The following is a 10,555-nucleotide window of genomic DNA, read 5'->3' as shown; positions in this document are numbered from 1 at the left end:
TAAAGATATTGAGACTACTTATAAAGAATATCTACATCTAATGTGAAATGAAATTGTAACTTAAATATACTGTAATCTATACATGCTGTGGCTTTTACAAGCTGATTTTTCAGAACCTAGACAACATTATAAAAATATAAATCTAGGCCGGGTGTGGTTGCAGTGAGCGGAGATTGTGCCACTGCACTCCAGCCTAGGCCACAGAGTGAGACTCCATCTCAAGAAAAAAAAGTATATATATATGTATATATATACAAATCTACATACAGTTTTAAGGGACTATGATGATTCTTTTATCATGGTGGTAGATTACATTTTCTAAATTCACGAAGAGCTTTTCAAACGTTGAACTATATAATTATATAATAATAAATAATATATGTATTAGTAATAAGATGCTGTTTATCCAAACACTTATAATAAAGAAATTGGATTGCAAAAGAAAGATGTTTGGGATAAAATATAAGTAGAGACACTAGTGCCAAGAAAAAGACTTTAAACACAGTTTTTTTTTTTTTTTTTTGGAGATGGAGTCTCACTCTGTTGCCCAGGCTGGAGTGTAGTGGTGCAATCTCTGCTCACTGCCACCTCTGCCTCCCAGGGTCAAGGGATCCTCCCACCTCAGTTTCCCCAGTAGCTGGGATTACAGGCGCATGCCACCATGCCCAGCTAATTTTTGTATTTTCAGTAGAGACAGGTTTCTCCATGTTGGCCAGACTGGTCTTGAACTCCTGACCAGGTGATCTGCCTGCCTTTACCTCCCAAAGTGCTGAGATTACAGGCATGAGCCATCACGCCTGGCCTGTTTTTTTCTTTCATGTTGCTGCCTAACAAAGGTCTATAAAATAGAGTTAACAGGGGCAGGATTATTTGGAACCAGGGTGACAATCTCTCTTAAAAGGTCAATGTGAAAGTCCTTGGCCTCTGTCTTTGTTCTCGACAAAGTCCTTCTCCAGTCATTTCAGTGGCCATGTAGGGCAAAGGAAACGGAATAGTCATCAGAACTATTAGAACCAATAGTTAGTAAATAAATTCAAGTAAAAAGTAAATTTATACAAATTTCAAGGAATAATTATTTGGTGAGCCAGGTAGAAAGATGGGTCTTTTATTTATTTATTTATTTTTGAGACGGAGTCTCGCTCTGTTGCCTAGGCCGGAGTGCAGTGGCACAATCTCAGCTCACTACAACTTCCCCCTCCTGGGTTCAAGGGATTCTCCTGCCTCAGCCTCCTGAGTATTACAGGTGTGCCCCTCTGCCTCCCTGGGATTACAGGTGTGCACCACCAAACGTGGCTAATTTTCAATATTTTTGGTAGAGACAGTGTTTCACCATGTTGGCCAGGTTGTTCTCGAACTCCTGACCTCAAGTGATCTGCCCGCCTTGGCCTCCCAAAGTGCTGGGATTACAGGCGTGAGCCACTGCGCCCGGCCTAAGATGAGTCCTTTAAAATAGAAAGAAATTCAGATTGACGTAAGTTTCCCAGCAGAGAAATTGAATGTCAGAACACAGAAGAGTAATACCCTCACTGTACTCAAGGAAAGAAACTGATGCGAAGAGTTTTTATTCAGACAAACTGTCCTTCAAACATAAAGGTTACAGACAAACACCTTTTTAAAATATTTATTTATTTATTTATTTATTTATTTATTTGAGACGGAGTCTCACTCTGTCGCCCAGGTTGGAGTGCAGCGGCATGATCTTGGCTCACTGCAACCTCTGTGTCCCGGGTTCAAGCAATTCTCTGCCTCAGCCTCCCGAATAGTTGGGATTACAGGCGCCTGCCACCACACCCGGCTAATTTTTTGTAGTTTTAGTAGAGATGGGGTTTCACCATATTGGCCAGGCTGGTCTTGAACTCCTGACCTCGTGATCCACCTGCCTCAGCCTCCCAAAGTGCTGGGATTACAGGCATGAAGCACTGCGCCTGGCTGACAAATACTTTTAAGCTAGCAAGAACCCACAGAATATTGACTATATAAACAACACTCTTGAGGAAACTACCGGCAAACTACAGCCAGCCAAGAGAAAATGAGCAAACTTTAGCTACAGGACTGAGAGTAAGAATCAAATGTTTTTAACTCCAGATTTAAAACAAAAATAAGGCTAGGAATAAGAAAGGTAAAGGTGAGAATGAGGATGACAGAATGTTACATACTATGACAATGTAGGAAAACTTGAACTGCCAAAAATAAATGGAAGAAAGGAGAGATAATTTGGAAGTAGCATAAGTCTTGAAAGCTTCATCTGTAATTGCTCAGAATTTAAAGGTATCTTTAAGGGTGGCAAGTCAAGCAAAAGGATAAATGTACAAAGGTAAGCCCTGAGTCAGGTAATGTTATTTACTAAAATTGAATGGAGAAAGAGAAGGAGGTTAGACAGGAGGAAGAGGATACAACTCATGTTGTGCATGGCAGGGAAGCAATAAATATTGCTTAAGAGGAAAGATAATATATAAAGGTGTCATTATAAAAATAACCATGAGAAAAATAAAACAGCATTTAAATAGCAGAAGAATGACAGAAACAACAGCAATGAAAAGCAAAATTAAACTTCTTAATTATTAACTACAACAGACATACAGAAAATACATAAAATATGAATTACAGAATAACCAATAATTATAAAGCACATATGTATTAAGCACTACCCAAGTCAGGAAATACAACATTACTAGCATTCCTTCCTGATCATAATCTCTTCCCCTATATAGATAGCTACTATCCTGACTTTTATAGTAATTACATGCTTTTTTTGTTTATAGTTTTACAATCTATGTATGCATTTCTAGTTTTGCCTATTTTTGGACTTTATATAATATAATCATACTGTATTTATTCTTTTATATGTTATTTATTTTATTTAAAAATGTGTTTCAAGAGTCATTCACTATATTGCATCTATCTTTAGTTCCTTTTCTTGGAAGGATAGTATTCTGTTGTTTGAATATAACAACAATTTACAAGACTATACTTTCAGGGATATTTTATTTTATTTTATTTTGAGGCAAAGTCTTGCTATGTTGCCCAGGCTGGAGTGCACTAGCATGATCTCAGTACCTGAACCCTCTGCCTCCCAGGTTCAAGTGATTCTCGTGCCTTAGCCTCCTGAATAGCTAGGACTACAGGCACACATCACCATGCCTGGCTACTTTTTGTATTTTTAGTAGAGACAGGGTTTCGCCATGTTGGCCAGGCTGGTCTCAAACTCCTGACCTCAAGTGATCCACCTGCCTTGGCCTCCCAAAGTGCTGGGATTACAGGCGTGAGCCACCATGCCTGGGCTGTACTCTTTTAATGATGTTTTCAGATAAACAAAAGTTCTTATTTACATTAAATAATGTAAACCAATTTATCATGTTTTTCTTTATAACTAATGCTTTTTGAAACTAGATTAAGAAATCTTTCTCCATCCTGAGGTCATAAAGGTATTGTTTTTTATTATCTCCTAAAAGTTTTATAGCTTTCTCTTTCATGGTAGATCCATATCCTCTGGAGTTATTCTTGTGAGTAGCACTAGTTACTTTAAAAGGTAAGAACAAGGATCTAGGTTTAAAACAAGGAAAATTGTTGAAAGTGTATAAACAAAGCCGTTAGACTCATCAGGTCCCTTTTCCAGCTGGGCATAACCAGGCAAAAACCTCTCCAGATAAATGATCCAGGAAGGGCTCCAGACTTAGGCACATCAGGTGCACCAGATGACGGGAGTTTGTACAGGGGCTAAAAAGAAGAGAATGTGTCAAAGTTTGGTTCTTTTCTCCAGCTCTGGACCCTGAACTCATGCAGCCAGGTATATGCTGCCTGAGAGACTGGAAAGTTCTTTTCTGAATAAATTGAATCACTCTAGAAAAAAAGACCTCCAGACAAAAACATTTGTGGATACCCAATACATAGGTCTACCAGATCACCTTATATTGTAGCCCAGTGCCTAACAAATTACCCCAAATATAGTGGCTTAAAACAACAAACATTTATTATCTTACAGTTTGTCCAGGTCAAGAATCAAGGCATGGTTTAGCTGGGCACCTCTGGCTCAAGGTCTCTCATGAGATTACAATCAAGTTATCAGCCAGGGCTGCAGTCTCATGCGAAGATTCAACTGGGGTAAAGATCCGCTTCCAACCTCAATTATGTGGTTATTGGTCACAGGATGAGTGGGTATCTTCACAGGGCCACCTCAGGACATGAATGCTGTCATCTCCCAGGGTAAGCAACACAAAAGAGAGCACCCACGATGGAAGACTAAGCTTATTTATAAACTAATCTTAAAATGGACATCCTGTCACTTCTGTCACATTTTATTTGATAGAAGCAAGTCCCTAACTCCAGCCCATACTAAAGGAGACATGACTACATAAAGGTATTGCGAATATTGGGAATCCCCAAGACCACCATGATTTCTGACCTCAACTGCAAGCCTGGGGTCCCTGAGACACTGTCATGTGTGACAATCTGTTAGAAGGACTCACATAACTCACTGAAGAGGCACATGGGACAGTGTCCAGAAGAGTTGTTTTTTTTTTTTTTTTTTTTTTTTTTTTTACTTCAGCTGTTGTTTATTGACATACAGGTAGGCTCTATAGCAACAGGCCCGGAGGCGCTGCAGTAGTTGGGGAAAATGGAAGGTGGAGGGTGGAGTGTTTGCTGCAGGACAGCTTAGTGGAGGGCAGGGACAGGTGCAAATTGGGGAGGCCCGGGGTTAGGGGAAGCAAGTAAGGGCCAGGGCCAGAGTCGGCTTAAATGGAACAATTGCCCCATACCCTAAGGCCCCTAACTCTCACTGGCTGTTTCCTGACCCCAGGCCAGCGGTGGGAGTCCTCTGGGCATCTGTTTTCTAAAGGAATTGAACAGAGTTCACACAGGAAAAGAAGCTGTGACCCCCTTGCCATCTGGCTCCCGGGGCTTCCAGTAGGGCATTCCTCCTTCTTCCCTTGATTGGGTGGGGCCATATGATGGGCAGCCAGGCTCTGGGCTGTCCCACCAGAGCAGGCTGTAAACACAGCCATGTTTCAGCAAGGCGTTTATCTTCTCCTCTGGTGTCCCAGCCCACCAGTGCCACATTACAGCCCAGGGTGAGCTCTACAAGCGTTGCTGGCCTAATGGATGGTTTGGAGAAAGGAGGTGGAATGGGCTGGAGGAGGGGCTCTGAGGTCTATCACCACACAGAAACAACACGCACGGTGTTGGTGAAGCCAGAGCCAGGGCGCCACCCAATCAGCGCAATGGCCACATCTCACTCCTTCCTTTTTTTTTTTTTTTTGAGGCAGAGTCTCGCTCTGTTGCCCAGGCTGGAGTGCGGCGGCGCGATCTCGGCTCACTGCAAGCTCCGCCTCCCGGGTTCACGCCATTCTCCTGCCTCAGCCTCCCGCGTAGCTGGGACTACAGGCGCACGCTGCCACGCCCGGCTCATTTTTTGTATTTTTAGTAGAGACGGACTTTCACCATGTTAGCCAGGATGGTCTCGATCTCCTGATCTCATGATCCGCACGCCTCGGCCTCCCAAAGTGCTGGAATTACAGGCGTGAGCCACCGCGCCTGGCCCACATCTCCCTTCTTAAAGAAGCTTCCGGCGTTGTCAACATTCATGGCCAAGTTCACCCAGCGGTCCACATCCTTAGCCCCGGCCTCCTGGACTGGGTCCTGGCACAGCACAGGGAAGATGCCACGGTGCAGGTGGGCCTGACCAGCTGTCTGGGGATTCTGTGTCACAGCAATGATGGGGGCACGTGGGCGGTATCTGGCCACCTGGTGAGCAGACCTGCCAGACTTGGTGAGGACGATTATGGCCCCATTGCAGCACTTGAAGGAGGTCTCGTTGGCACCCACGGTGGTGGCTTCCGTGGGGTCGCTGGTAATGGTCGTCAGGCGGGGAGAGTTCCTCAAATAATTGCAAGTGGTAGATGGCGGCCTCTGCCTCATGGGCAATCAGGTGCTGCTTGCGCCCAGCCTCCAGATAGTCCCCTTTGGCTGTTTCTCCAGACAGCATGATGCAGTTGGCTGCATTCAGGACTGCATTGGCCACATCACTGTTAATGACAGACTTCCCAGCTCGGCTGCACCACCCAATCATCATCTTCTGAGCAAGAAAGACCTTCTCTGCAGGAATCTCAATGCCTAGATCACCGCCAGCCACCATGATCCCATCACTGGCCTCTAGGATTTCATCAAACCTCAGAATGATTCTCAATTTTGCTGATTACCTTAATGTTCTTTCCCTTCTCTCCCAGGGCCTTCCTAACTTCATGGACATCAGATGCCTTGTGGATGAACGACGTAAACACCATATTGACATCCTGCTCGACCCCAAACTTCGGGTCCTGGATGTCTTCTTCTGACACAGCAGGCAGGTCCACAGCAGCCCCAGGAAGGTTCACACCCTTCTTGCTGCCCAAGGAACCACCATCTTCCACCTCCGTCACCAGGAAGTCAGCACCTTTCTGCTTTACCTGGAGAGAAATAAGCCCATCATCCACGTACATCTTGCTGCCCACTTCCGTCACCTTGCAGATGTTCTTGTAGTCCAGCCACAGGATGTTCTCATCACACTTTTTCATGTAGGCATTATCCAGCATGATTTTGAGAGTGGCTCCCATCTTCAGCCCCACCTCCACGGTGCTGCTGTCCTTGATGAGCCCCGTTCGGATCTCAGGTCCTTTAGTATCCAGAGCCAAAGCAACGGGCCGGTAGAGGATGGGGTCAGAAGCAAAAATTTCCGTGACTGTGCGCACATTCTTGATGGTCTCCACGTGGTACTCATGAGTTCCATGAGAGAAGTTCAGACAAGCCACATTCATTCCAGACTTAATCATCTCCTTCAACTTCTCCACCGATCGGGAAGCTGGGCTATTGGTACAGATGATGCCAGTGTTCCAGGCCGTGATGGGTGGTGTGTGAATGTCCAGGCGGCACATGTGTTCCAGGAATGTGTCAGCTACATGGCATGTAGCTGCTGGGTCTGAGTGAAGGCAGTCCCGGCTTCTCTATGGGGCTTCGACATGGCTGCTGAGGTCCTCCGGTGCTGACCGACTTGGGCTACACTGCAAAGGCGAAGAGGTCAGGAGCCCCGGGACGTGCAGCTGCTGTGCCCCAGGAGAGTTTTAAATGCAGAGCATCTAGTTGTCCTCTCCCAGTGGCGTTATGCAGACAATTCTTACTTCTCACAGTAACAATGTGTGATAATACACATGCAATATTCCCAGCCAGGGAAGCACCTCCAAGCCTTGGTGTCCAGCATTTTTATTAGTCACGTAGACATGGCTGACTGCCTGTGTGGCTGGCCTTCATGTCCAACCCCCTCCTGAGGTTGAGCTGACAATGCATAGTTCAGAACCCCTACCATATATCACATTGTTAGCACAGACCATCTGGCATGGCCCAAGGCCCCCAGGTAAACAAAGAACATTCCAACAGTTTAGAGATTACCTCCCAGAAAGTGAGAGTAAAGGCCAGATACTTCCTGGGGCAAGGTTAATACTTTTGTTGCACAAGCATGAATACCAGGAGGTGAGGATCACTGGGTGCTACCTTTCGGGTTTCCTACCACACTCACCATTTAGAAAACTTCCCAACTTGAGCTTCTGATTAGCTTTTAAGTGCCTCATTCTTATTTTTAAATTAATTTATTTTATTACTTTTTTTTTTTTTTTTTTTTTTTTTTTTAGAGACAGGATCTGGCTCTGTCACTGGAATGCAGTGGTGCAATCATAGCTCGCTACAGCCTTCAACTCCTGGGCTCAAGCGAACCTCCCACCTTAGTCTCTCAAGTAGCAAGAACTACAGGCATGCGCCACTATGTCCAGCTTTGGTGCCTCATTCTTAAATATGGTTGGATGACCACCCCTTTTAGGAAAGTCTCCAATATAAGAGAGAGGCCAAAATAAACCATGAGGGAAAAGGAACTTAAAAGGAAACAGGCAATTGAGAAAATAAAACTAAACTAAAAAACCAACCAACAAACAAAATAAGACAACCCCTACAATATTGCTGGAGAGATCAAATATAGGATCCATAAGACAAAGAACAGGCTAATGCAGAAAAGATAACAAAAGGCCGGGCGCTGTGGCTCACGCCTGTAATCCCAGAACTTTGGGAAGCAGAGGCGGGTGGATCACGAGGTCAGGAGATCGAGACCATCCTGGCTAACACGGGGAAACCCCGTCTCTATTAAAAATACAAAAAATTAGCCGGGCGTGGCGGCGGGCGCCTGTAGTCCCAGCTACTTGGGAGGCTGAGGCAGGAGAATGGCGTGAACCTGGGAGGCAGAGCTTGCAGTGAGCTGAGATCACACCACTGTACTCCAGCCTGGGCGACAGAGCCAGACTCTTTCTCAAAAAAAAAAAAAAAAAGATAACAATAAAGGGCCCTTAGAGGTTAAAACATGATAAACTAACTAAAAATTAATAGCTTGACTACATTTTGGGAAACTGGGAAGGGGAAATGTTTGTGTATTGGTGTGTGTTGCAAGGGCTACGATCTAAGTTAGCTAAACCCTCATCATCCAAAGTAGTAAATCAAGGGTGGATTCAGGGCTTGTAGGGCCAGAAGCATACATGATTTGGAGGATGCTCTTTAAGATAATTTTTTTTTTGAGGCGGAGTCTCGCTCTGTCACCCAGGCTGGAGTGCAATGGCCTGATCTCAGCTCACTGCAACCTCCGCCTCCTGGGTTCAAGCGATTCTCCTGCCTCAGCTTCCCAAGTAGCTGGGACTACAGGCACACACCACCACGCCGGGCTAATTTTTTGTATTTTTAGTAGAGATTGGGTTTCACCATGTTAGGCAGGATAGTCTTGATCTCCTGACCTCATGATCCTCCTGCCTTGGCCTCCCAGAGTGCTGGGATTACAGGTATGAGCCACTGTGCCCGGCCAAATTTTTTTTAAATGTATTTTTTAAGACAGTCTCACTCTTTCACCTAGGTTGGAGTGCAATGGCATGATCCTCCTGCCTCAGCCTGCTGAGCTGGGACCACAGACACACACCACCATGTTTGGCTAATTTTTTTTTATTTTTTATTTTTGGTAGAGACAGCGTTCTCAATATGTTCCCCAAGTTGGTCTTGAATTCCTGGGCTAAAGGGATCCTCCTGCCTCGGCCTCTCAAAGTGCTGGGATTGCAAGCGTGAGCCACAGCACCAAGCTGAATGCTATGTAAGAAAATAAAATTCCAAATTCAATGGTTAAGAATAGGGCCTTGGAGAAGGCCCATGAAAATGAGGGACTCTGAAACTTAAGCTTTATTAGCTTCACAATAAATCTCCCTCTCTAGCCAACAGAAAACATCTAAAATTGAAAAATCAAGAAGTAAGAGTTTTAAAACTTTGTTTAGAAATGCAAAGCAAGTTCCAAAAGAAAAATCTGAGTAAGTTGAATGTTAGGGGTTATGGGAATTGTGGTAGAATATGATAGGCCAAAGAATTGCTCTTTCTTTAGGCTAGAGTGCAGTGGCGCAATCTTGGCTCACTGCAAGCTCTGCCTCCCAGGTTCATGCCATTCTCCTGCCTCAGCCTCCCGATTAGCTGTGACTACAGGCACCCACCACCACACCTGGCTAATATTTTGTATTTTTAGTGGGGCTGGGTTTCACTATGTTAGCCAGGATGGCCTTGATCTCCTGACCTCGTGATCTGCCCGCCTCGGCCTTCCAAAGTGCTAGATTACAGGTGTGAGGCACCACGTCCGGCCAGAATTGCTCTTTCTTATAATAAGCCCTGAACACTATTTGACTTCTTGTCCTATGCAAGGACACTCCTGTTTAATTCATTTATTCTTTTATTCTCTTTTAACCCATGCCCCACTCCTTTGTTGTAGCACTGTTTTAATGTGTTTAATGGTATTTAAAAACAAATTAAAAAAAAATTTTCTGTAGATACCAGATCTTGCTATGTTGCTCAGGCTAGTTTTGAACTCCTGGCCTCAAGCAATTCTCCTGTCTCCCAAAGTGTTGTGATTACAGGCCTGAGCCACTAAGCTCAGTCTTAATGGCATTTTTTGATGAGTATGTTGAAAGAAATTGGCTGCTGACTCCTTCCCCTGAGATCAAACTTAAAGAAACTACAGGAATCCAGGAAATAACAAGCAAACCGTAAGAAGCTCTGGGTAGATAAAGGATTGTTTTGAACTGGTGTGTACGTGCATATTGGGGGAATTGAGGTGGTGGTGGTTGCAGCCTAGGACAGAGAGCATTGTCTAGGCTATGAGAGGGCAACTTGGACAAAAAGCTTTCTTTCCTCTCACCTGTGCAGCTCCCTGGCTTTGGGACGATCATCATCAGTTCGTTTTTTTTTGTTTTTTGAGACAGAGTCTTGCTCTGTCACCCAGGCTGGAGTGCCGTGATGTGAACTTGGCTCACTGCAACCTCTGCCTTCTGGGGTTCAAGCGATTTTCATGTCTCAGCCTCCCGAGTAGCTGGGGTTACAGGCATGTGCCACCATGCCCGGCTACTTTTTGTATCTTTAGTAGAGATGGGGTTTCACTATGTTGGCCAGGCTCTTCTCGAACTCCTCATCACCAGCGTTTACAACAGAATCTCTACTGTCCAGACGTGGTACCTTTAACTTA

At 44.8% G+C, this 10,555-nt stretch overlaps 1 pseudogene; it reads right to left on the bottom strand.

Moving 5' to 3' along the window:
* Positions 1-5,152: 5,152 nt before the first annotated feature.
* Positions 5,153-7,084, bottom strand: LOC126951332 (pyruvate kinase PKM-like; annotated as a pseudogene).
* Between the last annotated feature and the right edge of the window lie 3,471 nt (positions 7,085-10,555).

This window comes from Macaca thibetana, chromosome 1, assembly GCF_024542745.1.
Source record: "Macaca thibetana thibetana isolate TM-01 chromosome 1, ASM2454274v1, whole genome shotgun sequence".
Lineage (NCBI taxonomy): Eukaryota > Metazoa > Chordata > Mammalia > Primates > Cercopithecidae > Macaca > Macaca thibetana.
This window is presented reverse-complemented; position numbering and strand designations above follow the sequence as displayed.